We start from the raw sequence: 9944 nt of genomic DNA, 5'->3' as shown, positions 1-9944 counted from the left end.
ACTGTGCTAGTTCTACCCACTATAATGTGTTACCAACAACTCTATACATTTCCACACTTTTATATTTAAGTTAATTAAAACCTCTACATGCATTAAACATCAGTACCCCTTCTCGGTCCTCCTCATATCTCCTAAACATCTATACCCTAGGTTTTAACTCCATGCATTTGTTCTTTGCTTTTAGTTCATATTGGTGAGACCATGCAATATTTGTCCTTTTGTGTCTTGCTTGTTTCACTTAGTATATTATCTTCAAGGTTCATACATGTATCATATGTGTCCCAATTTCATTACTTCTTACAGCAGCATAGTATTCCATTGTATGTTTATACCACATTTTGTTTATCCATTTATCAGTTGATTGACACTTGGGTTGTTTCCATCTGCAGGCAATTGTGAATAATACCACTATGAACATTGGTGTGCAAATCTCCAATCAAACAGTTTTCAGTTCTTCTTTATATATTCCTAGTAGAAGAATTTATGGATCATATAGCATTTCTATATTTAGCTTCCTGAAAAACAGTTAAAGTGTCTTTCACAGAGGTTGCACCATTTTACAGTCCCAACAGTGACGGAGTGCTCCTATTTCTCCACATCTTATTCAGCACTTATTGTTTTCTCTTTTTTAATAATGGCTGTTCTATGTGGTCTGAGATGATATCTAATGGTAGTTTTGATTTGTATTTCCCAAATAGCCAGTGACATTGAAGAGTTTTTCATGTGCGTTTTTCACCTCCTTTTTGGAGAAATGTCTATTTAAGTCTTTTGCCCTTTTTAGTGCTGGATTCCTTGCTGTATTATTGTTGAGTTATATGATCTCTTTATATAGAGTGGAAATCAAACCCTTATTGAACATTTGATTTCCAAATATTTTCTTCCGTTGAGTGGGCTGCCTTTTAACCTTCTTGGCAAATTCCTTTGAATCACAAAATTATTTAAGTTTGAGGAGGTCCCATTTACCCATGTTTTCTTTTGGTGTTCATGGTTTCAGTGTAAGGTTTAAGAATCCATCACCTAATACCAGATCTTAAAGTTGTTTCCCTACATTTTCTTCTAGAAGCTTTATGGTTCTAGCTTTTATATTTAGGTCTTTGATCCATTTTGAGTTCATTTTTGTATAATATGTGAGATAGGGGTCCTCTTTCTTTCTTTTGGATATGGATATCTGTTCTCCCAGAACCATTTGTTGAATAAACTGTTCTGCACCAGTTGGGTAGGTATGACAGCCTTGTCAAAAATCACTTGGCCATAGATATGAGGGTCTGTTTCTGAACCATCAGTTTGGTTCCATTGGTCTATGTGCCTATCTTTGTGCCAATGTCATGCTGTTTTTACCACTGTGACTAGGTAATATGATTTAAAGTCTGGAAGTGGGGGTCATTCATCATCACTCTTCCTTTTTAAGATGTTTCTGGCTATTCAGGATTCCTTAACCTTTCAAATAAATTTTATAATTATGTTTTCCATTTCTTTAAAAAAATGCTAGATTGAACTTTTATTGGGATTTCATTGAATCTGTATATAAATTGGGGTAGAATGGACATCTTAACAATATTTAGTCTTCCAATCAATGAGCATGGAATATTCTTCCATTTATTAAGGTCTTTTTTATTATTTCTTTTAGCAGCAATACATTGCAGTTCTCTGAATACAAGTGCTTTAAGTCCTTGGTTAGGTTTATTCATAAATATTTGATGCTTTTAGTTGCCATTATTAATGAAATATTTTTCTTGACTTCTCCTCAGATTCTGCATTACTGTGTATAGAAAAACTACTGATTTTGGGGTAATACCTTGTATCTGTCACTCTGCTGAAATTGTTTATTAGCTCTAGCAACTTTGTTGTAGATTTTTTTGGACTATCCAAGTATAGGATCATATCATCTGTGAATAGCAAAAGTTTTACTTCTTCCTTTCATATTTTGATGCCTTTTATTTCTTTTTCTTGCTTGATTACTCTAGCTGTATCCTCAATATTGAACAACAGTAGTGACAGTGTATATCCTGATCTTGTTCCCAATCTCAATGGGAAAGTTTTCAGTCTTTCACCATTGAGTACAGTGTTAGCTGTGGGTTTTTCATAATGGCCTTTATCATATTGAGAAAGTTTCCTTCAATTCCTACCTTTTGCAGTATTTTTATCAAGAATGGGTGCTGTATTTGTCAAATGCCTTTTCTGCATCAATCAAGATGATCATGTTATTTTTCTTCTTTGATTTATTATGTGGTGTACTACACTGATTGATTTTCTTGTGTTGAACCACTCTTGCATGCCTAGTATAAAACTCACTTGATCATGAAGAATAATAATTTTAATGTGTTGTTGGACTCAATTAGCAAGTATTTCACAGAAGATTTTTGCAACCATATTAGGAAAATGGGTCAGTGTCTTTTCATAATATCTTTATCTGCTTTGGTATTAGGGTGATGTTGGCCTCATAGAATAAGTTTGGTAGCATTCTTTCTTGTTCAATTTTTTTTAAAGAATTTGAGTAAGACTGATATTAAATCTTTGATTTTTTGGTAGAACTTACCAGTGAAACTGTCTGGCCCTTGGCTTTTCATTTTGGGGAGCTGTTTGGTGACTGTTTCAATCTCATTACTTGTGATTGGTTGGCTGAGGTCTTCTATTTCTTCCAGGGTCAGTGTACATTGTTCATACATTCTTAGGAATTTTTTTCATTTCATCTACACTGTGTAGGCTGTTGGCATACAGTTGTTCATAGTATCATCTTACAGTCTTTAATTTCTGTAAGGTAGTAATAATGTCACTGTTTTCTTTTTTTTTAATGTATTTGCATCTTCTCTTTTGTTAATAGTTGTCAGTCTGGCTAAGGGTTTGTGATATTTTAAATCTTCTCAAAGAACCAATTTTTTACTTTGTTAATTCTCTCTATTGTTTTTGTTCCCAGCTTCATTTATTTCTGCTCTGATCTTCATTATTTCATTCCTTCTGCTTGCTTTGGGAATAGTACATTTAAATTTTGAATATTTAAATTTAAATTGCAAATATTTAAATTTAAAATAGTAAATAGAAAATAGATTAAGATCATATTTTCTTATCCATTAATCAGTCTGAGTCAATGGATTGAGGAATTCAATCCATTAACATTTAATGTTATTACTGTAAAGGCAATTCTTACATCACCCATTTTTAGCCTTTGGTTTTATCTGTCATAATTTATTTTCACCACTCTTTTTACAATTTTAGTTTCTTTTACTGATAAAATCTTCATTCTAAACTTTCTTCCAGGCCCCTCTCTCCTTTCTTTTCTGTTCATGTTGTAGCACTGCTTTTGGTATTCTCTAAAAGCTGACCTCTTGGATGCAAATTCTCTGTTTCTGTTTATACGTGAGTATTCTTAACTTGTTTTCAATTTTTAAGGAAAATATTGCCAGATATAAGATTCTTGGCTTGCAGTTTTTTCTCTTGCTTGTCTTAAATATATCATACCACTGCCTTTTTACCTCCATGGTTTCTGATGAGAAATCAGCACTTAATCTTATTGGATTTCCCTTGTATATGATACAATGCTTTTTTCTTGAGGATCTCAGAATTATTTCTTTGTCATTGGCATTTGACATTCTGATTAGTATGTGTCTTGGAGTAGGTCTATCTGAATGTATTTCAATGGATGTATTTTGTGCTTTTTGACATAGATATCTCTGTCCTTCAATAGGAATGGGAAAATTTCTACCATTATTTCTTCAAATATTCCTTCTGCTACTTTTCCCTTCTAGTCTCCTTCTGGGGCATGTATGTTTGCATGTCTCTTGCCATCATTTAGTTCCCTGATATGCTGTTAATTTTTCCCATTCTTTTCTTTATCTATTCTTTTGTATGTTTGCTGTCAGAGGTCATTTCTTCAAGCTTACTAATCCTTTCTTCTGCTTGCTCAAATCTGCTGTTATTTGCCTCCAGTGTATTTTTAATTTCACTTATTGTGCCTTTCATTCCATAAGGTTTCTTATTTTTATATGTAAGTTTCAAATTCTTCCTTGTGCTCACCCAGTGTCTTCTTAGTATCCTTAATCTCTTTAGCCATTGAATTTTAAGGAGATAGGTTTGGCCTTCTATGATTAATTGTCTCAACTCCTTTATGTCATCTGCTGGTTTATCTTGTTCCTTTTGAGCCATATCTTCCTGTTTCTTGGTATGGGTTGTAATTTTTTCTTTAGTCTTGGCATCTGGCTTACTAGATGCTTTTATTCTGGCCACAATTTTTGTCTTTAGTGTAGGGCTTTCCTGCCCTTTCTCCCTACTGATTGTGTGATAGGAGCTAAGGATGGAGTTGGTACTATAAGCTGTGGAGGCTGAAAATGTCCTCAATGCCCCAGGAACTGTTGAAGCTTCTCCTTCTTTTTTCCTCTGCCAGGGGAAGAGATGGAGCCACAGTTGTGTGTATTAACCCAAGTTGTGCAGGCCAAGACCATCTGTAGTTGCTTGGAGAGACTGAAGAAGTTTTGTACCCTTCCTCCCCTGGTTGGATAGGGATCTAGTTGCAGGTGTCAGTAGCAAACTAAGCCATGCAAGTCAAAAATGACTGGTTGGTTAGGTAGATGGAACTCCCCTGCCAGGGTGCCCCAAAATCTAATCTGTGCAAGCCAAAAGTGCTGCAGTTGCCTTGAGAACTGAGGGAGTACTGTCTCTTCTACCCTTTAAGGGATGAGGAGAGGACAACAGGTTCCCAAGAAACTAGTCCATGTGGGCTGAAAGCACTTGCAGTTTCCCAAAGATGCTGAGGAAACACAGCTTTGGGAGCAAGGATGGAGCTACAGGTGTTCAAGTATCCAGTATGTACAGACTGAAAAATATCTTCAGTTGCCCCAAGAAGCTGAAGAAACAACAGCCCATCCTATCCTATGGTGGACAGGATGCAGGAATGGAATTGAAGGCACTCAACAAGCCAGTTAATGCAGGCTGAAATCACCTGCAGTTGTCTAGAGAAACTGGAGAAGCATTGCTCCCCTTTTGTCCTATCAGAGTGGGTGTGGAGTCACAGGTGCCCAATAGTCCAGTTTGTGCAAGCTAATAGTGCCTGCAGTTACCCAGAGAGGCTAAGAAAACATCAGCCATCTCTTATCATATGGGGAAAGGGCAAGGTTGAGCCTCAGGCACTCAACAAATCAGTCTGTGCAGGCTGAAAGAGCTTGCAGTTGCCCAAAGAAATTGAGGAAACACAGTTCTCCTGCTATCTTATTGAGGGGCTAGAGTCCCAGGTGTCTGACTATCCAGTCTATGCTGGCTGTAAGCACCTGCAGTTGCCCAGGTCTCCCCAGCTTCCTCCCTGGGCTGGGCCTAGGCTAGGGGTGCAATCCAATCTGGGTGGAAGGATCTGGTCTGTACTCTCATGGTGATTTTCAATCACCCCGCTTCCCCTCAAGCCAGGGACAGAGTCAAAATGGCAGCTACCGGCCTCCTTCTGACTTGGACAGGTTCAAACTTTAGCTGTTCTTAGAATTATACTTTAGTCAGACAAATTTACTAATCAGTAGCTGAAGTCAGTGCCCAACCATCTCTTCCTACTCTTATTTTGGGAAATGGAGCTTCCAACTCCAGCCATAGAATAGCTCCTGAGGCAACTTGCATTGCCAGTGGAGGATAGGCACTGGCCTCTGCAGTGTGGAATGCTCTATTTATGAATTTTCACTGCAGATGGGAAGTCTCCTTCTATTCCTTCAAGAATATTGCAGGATGCTCCTTTGGTCCCCTGGGTCCCCCAGACTGGTGCTTTAGATAGCTGTGGGTGATTACTAATTGCCCTTAGGATGAAATGACTCTTGGAGCTCCTTACTCTGCCACTATCTTGTCCCTCCCCCCTCAACCATATTATTTTAAAGTGAGGATCATGTGAGCTGTTCTTCCCACTCCACTCTCCCCCTGGTCCCCAATACACCTTGTGCCCATGTGAATAATATGGTAGTGTTGACAGGTTTCTAAGTGCTATCTTTATACTGAGGTGTTAAGCCTCCACCGTCAGATTTGCTTTTAATCTAGACCCAAGGACATGCGTGCCATCTGCCTAATTATTACTTATGCTTTATATTTCACCCAGATTAAAATATGGAAGTCTTGGACCCTTGAATCAGATCATGGGGTACTTCGGTATCCTATAAACTTCACAGGGCATGGTGGGTGGTTGGCAATCCTTCAGTGTACAAGTAAGTCACTAAATTTGGCTTCTTCAATAAATGGTTCATTAGATATTTATGGATTTTTAAATATTTCATGCTATTTTTTTGCAAGGTATTCCAGATTCTTTATATCTGTCTCTAAGTCATATATAGGTAAAAATAAAAAAACTTAGCAAGGCATCTTATGAGAAATCAATTGTTTTATTTTGTTGTTATTATTATTATTATGACTTTTTAAAAATAATAGTTGTTTTGCCTATTTACAGAACAACTCATACTCAACCTAAAATGACAAAAAGTTTTATAAATCTAAAACATGGAAAATTGTGACTATAATCTCACTACTCGTGTGTATGTCATTAAAATTTATTTCTCATTCTCTTTAACTTTTGTTGTCAAGATCAAAATAAATATCCACATATGCAATATTTTCTCATCTCCTCATGATAAATTCATGAAAATAATGGAAACTTTTGGAACTCCAGATGTAGACTAGTAAACTAGAGTTAATTTGGGTCTGAGGTTGATCCATTGTCATATAAATATTTACATTAGGGCTTGTTGCAGTTTGACAAAAATGTTTAATTAATATTTTTATAATATCTATGGATTTTAAGCACACTATACCAAAGCTACAATCTTTCAAGCATTTTAGTTACTACTTTTCTTCAAGTACATGAATTTATTTAACAAGAAAATTTCCATTTATTTTTCAAATGGCATTTTCAATTCAGTGTAACAGGTAAGTTCTTACCATTTGCAAGGAAAACTACAAATTATTAAATATAAACCATGACCCTTTTTTCTGTAAGTCTATCATATTTTGGGTGAGGCAAGATATAGCCAGACAAAGCAGTGAAATGATATGCGATTGCTTAGATTCAGTGAAATAAAGCAAAACGCAAACCTGGTTGCTCCCCGCACCTGCAATAGTATGTACTGTCTACTGTTGAGATCAGAAATGGGAATTGTTTTGCCTAGAATAAGGGATATCTGAAGAAAAGCCATTATTTACATGATTTCTAATTGTGTAGCTTTTTACTCTAGATTGCAACTCTGATTAGAAAAAAAGAGGGAGACCAAAATAATCTTGCAAAACAGTTATTGATCCCTGTTTAGGAGAGTGTTGAAACTGGGTTTAGAGACAAATGGGTGAAAATCAAGGAATGATGCAACGTGTGTTACAGTAAAGAGCCCAACTATATGTGCACCACCACACACTCTGGACCTCCTCTTTAATGTAGGGGCTTAAAAATATGTAATAAATGAATTAATGAGTTAATAATAAACAAGAATACTGCACTGCATTTAACCAGCCCTATAATTTGGACATGCCACTTCCTCTCTCTGGGTATCAGTTTCCTGATCAATAAAACAAAGATAACGTACTAGAAATGATCTATACAAACTTTATCTTATGCATAGTTGCTGTAGAAATCTTTTAAAATCAAATCTTTTCCCTGACTTTGGAAGAAATCACATCATACTGGTTTGAGATCCACCCCTTCCCACCCTCCAGACACTGAGTCAGAATTAATTATTCTCACAACACATTGATTACACCTCTCTAATAGCACTTGTGGTCTCCTCCCTATTTTCACCAGTTTCCAGTACAGCCTCCACTTAGGGCCACAGAGATTGTGCACTTCACAACTTTAGGGATCGGGATGGCCACTGAGAGAGCAACAAGTGAAGGACACCATGGGATTTTGGGCAGGGCCCAGGCACACACAGCAGGGTTTTTATGTTGTGCTCTCCTCTAAACTGTAAGTTGCTTAAGAAAAAGGACTGTTTTATTTATCTTCTGGATAACACGAAGTCTTGCACAATGCTTTGCAAATAGTAGGATTTTTCTAATTACATACATACATACATACATACATACAGAATAGATGAATGGGAAAAAAAGACATAAAAGAAGGGACAGGAAATTAGAGAGAAGGGAATGGGGGAGAGGAGACAGGAGGGATAGTGGGAGAAAAGGAAAAGAAGAGAGAATGAGAAAGAAGGAAAGAAAAGGAGGAAGGGAGGGAGAAAGGAGGAAGAGAAAGAAGGAGGAAGGAGGGAAAGGGGAAGGAAGGAGGGAGGGAGGGAGGAAGAAAGGAAGGAAAGAAGGAAGGAAGGAAGGAGGGAAGGAAGGAGAGAAAGAGAGAGGAAGGAGGGAGGGAGGGAGCGAGAGGAGAGAAATGTGTGATGTTTTATTTGGTAATTAAAGGTCATGTTTGAAGTGGAAAAAAGGAAAGAAAAAACAACTCATGCCTCAGATTTGATTGTTAAGGTAGATAATGTATCTTTGAAAACAAATTTTATGAGTCTTTGTCCTCTGACAGTAAACACAGGCAGATAAACACAGGTGGGAGGGAGGTTGCTAAAAAAATGCCATGAAATACAGAGACAACACGGCTGTTATTTTTCTCAAAGATGTAACTTTTTTCCTGTCTTTCTCTTTTTTTGTTTTAGGTGTTCTTGGTTAATGGCTAGATAAGTTATGACTAGTCATAATTTCTTTTAGATCCCTTTAAAGCATAAGAAAAATTATCTTTTTTTGTTATTGGGAAAATAGTTTGAAAGTAAAAATATTCTCAAAGCTAAAATTTATCTTGCAAATATCAAATGTTGAAAGACTTCAGGGACTTTGGTCTTTACCATTGCCCAAGTCGATGATAAATTATTCAGTTTAAAATTAATGTAGTCTGCTTAATTTTTAAATTATTTTCTAAGTCTGGAAATACAGTATAAGTTTTTAGGCAAGTGTCCCTGGCCATTGCTTCTATTAGATTCCCCAATCATATGTAGTTTTCTAAAATAAACCTGATCTGTATATTTCTATATTTATCTAGTTATATAATAGCTGATATTAATAACATTCAACATGTATTATTACTATGTGTCAGACAGTATTCTCAGTGTAGGTCAGTATGAGTTAGAAAGCAACCAAAAATCTCTGCCCTTTGGCAGTTTGCACCTCATATTTTAAGGTGGTAAGTACGAACAAGTAAAATAAAACAAGGATCGGGGACAGGAAGTATAGACATGGAGTTGAAATTTTAAATAGAGTGACCCTAGAAGACTTTACTGAGAAGACTTCTGAGCATCTTGAAGTAAGCGAGGACGAGTGTCCTGTGGCAGGTTAAGAAAGTGTTCTGGATAGAAGGAGCAGCAGGGCAAAGTCTAGCACACAGTGCCTCATTGTCAAAGGAAGTCAGGGCAACTCGTGAAAGAGGAGTAACAGAAATAATTTTAAAGATTAGTTACAAATTTGGAAAAAAAACACTCATCCTCTTAAAATTCCCTTACAATTCACAAATGTAAAATCAATAATGCATGTGACCTTCTAATCCCAAATTTTATATTGGAATATAAAATCAGAATACTTACATTCTGATTATGCTCTCTGATTAAGGGTCAGAGTTAGGAATGAGTCCACAGAAATTCAGTTTGGAACAAAGGCTTTTAACTAGATCAAGGACCAGTGAATTTTTGCTTCAACTCTTCTCTTCCTTCACCTACACTGTATTAAATAATGTGTTTCCATATCGACCTATATAGAAATCAGTCACAGAAATCACATTTGACACCATATTTTCCCTTGATTCTGCAAAGGTAGTATTTCTGCTTAAGAAATAAAGCAAACCATTATGGGACTCTCCGTATGATACAAGCAAAGAGAAATCCATTAGACTGTGTTGCCAAAATAACTTAGGCAGGTCATTGCCTCAGCAGTTGGCTCTGCTTACTATAAAACAGAACAAACTAGGTCCTCCTTTATGCCCTCTCTCTTCTCTTTCTAACATCCTATTAGCAAAG

This window comes from Dasypus novemcinctus, chromosome 2 (assembly GCF_030445035.2).
Source record: "Dasypus novemcinctus isolate mDasNov1 chromosome 2, mDasNov1.1.hap2, whole genome shotgun sequence".
NCBI lineage: Eukaryota > Metazoa > Chordata > Mammalia > Cingulata > Dasypodidae > Dasypus > Dasypus novemcinctus.
This window is presented reverse-complemented; position numbering follows the sequence as displayed.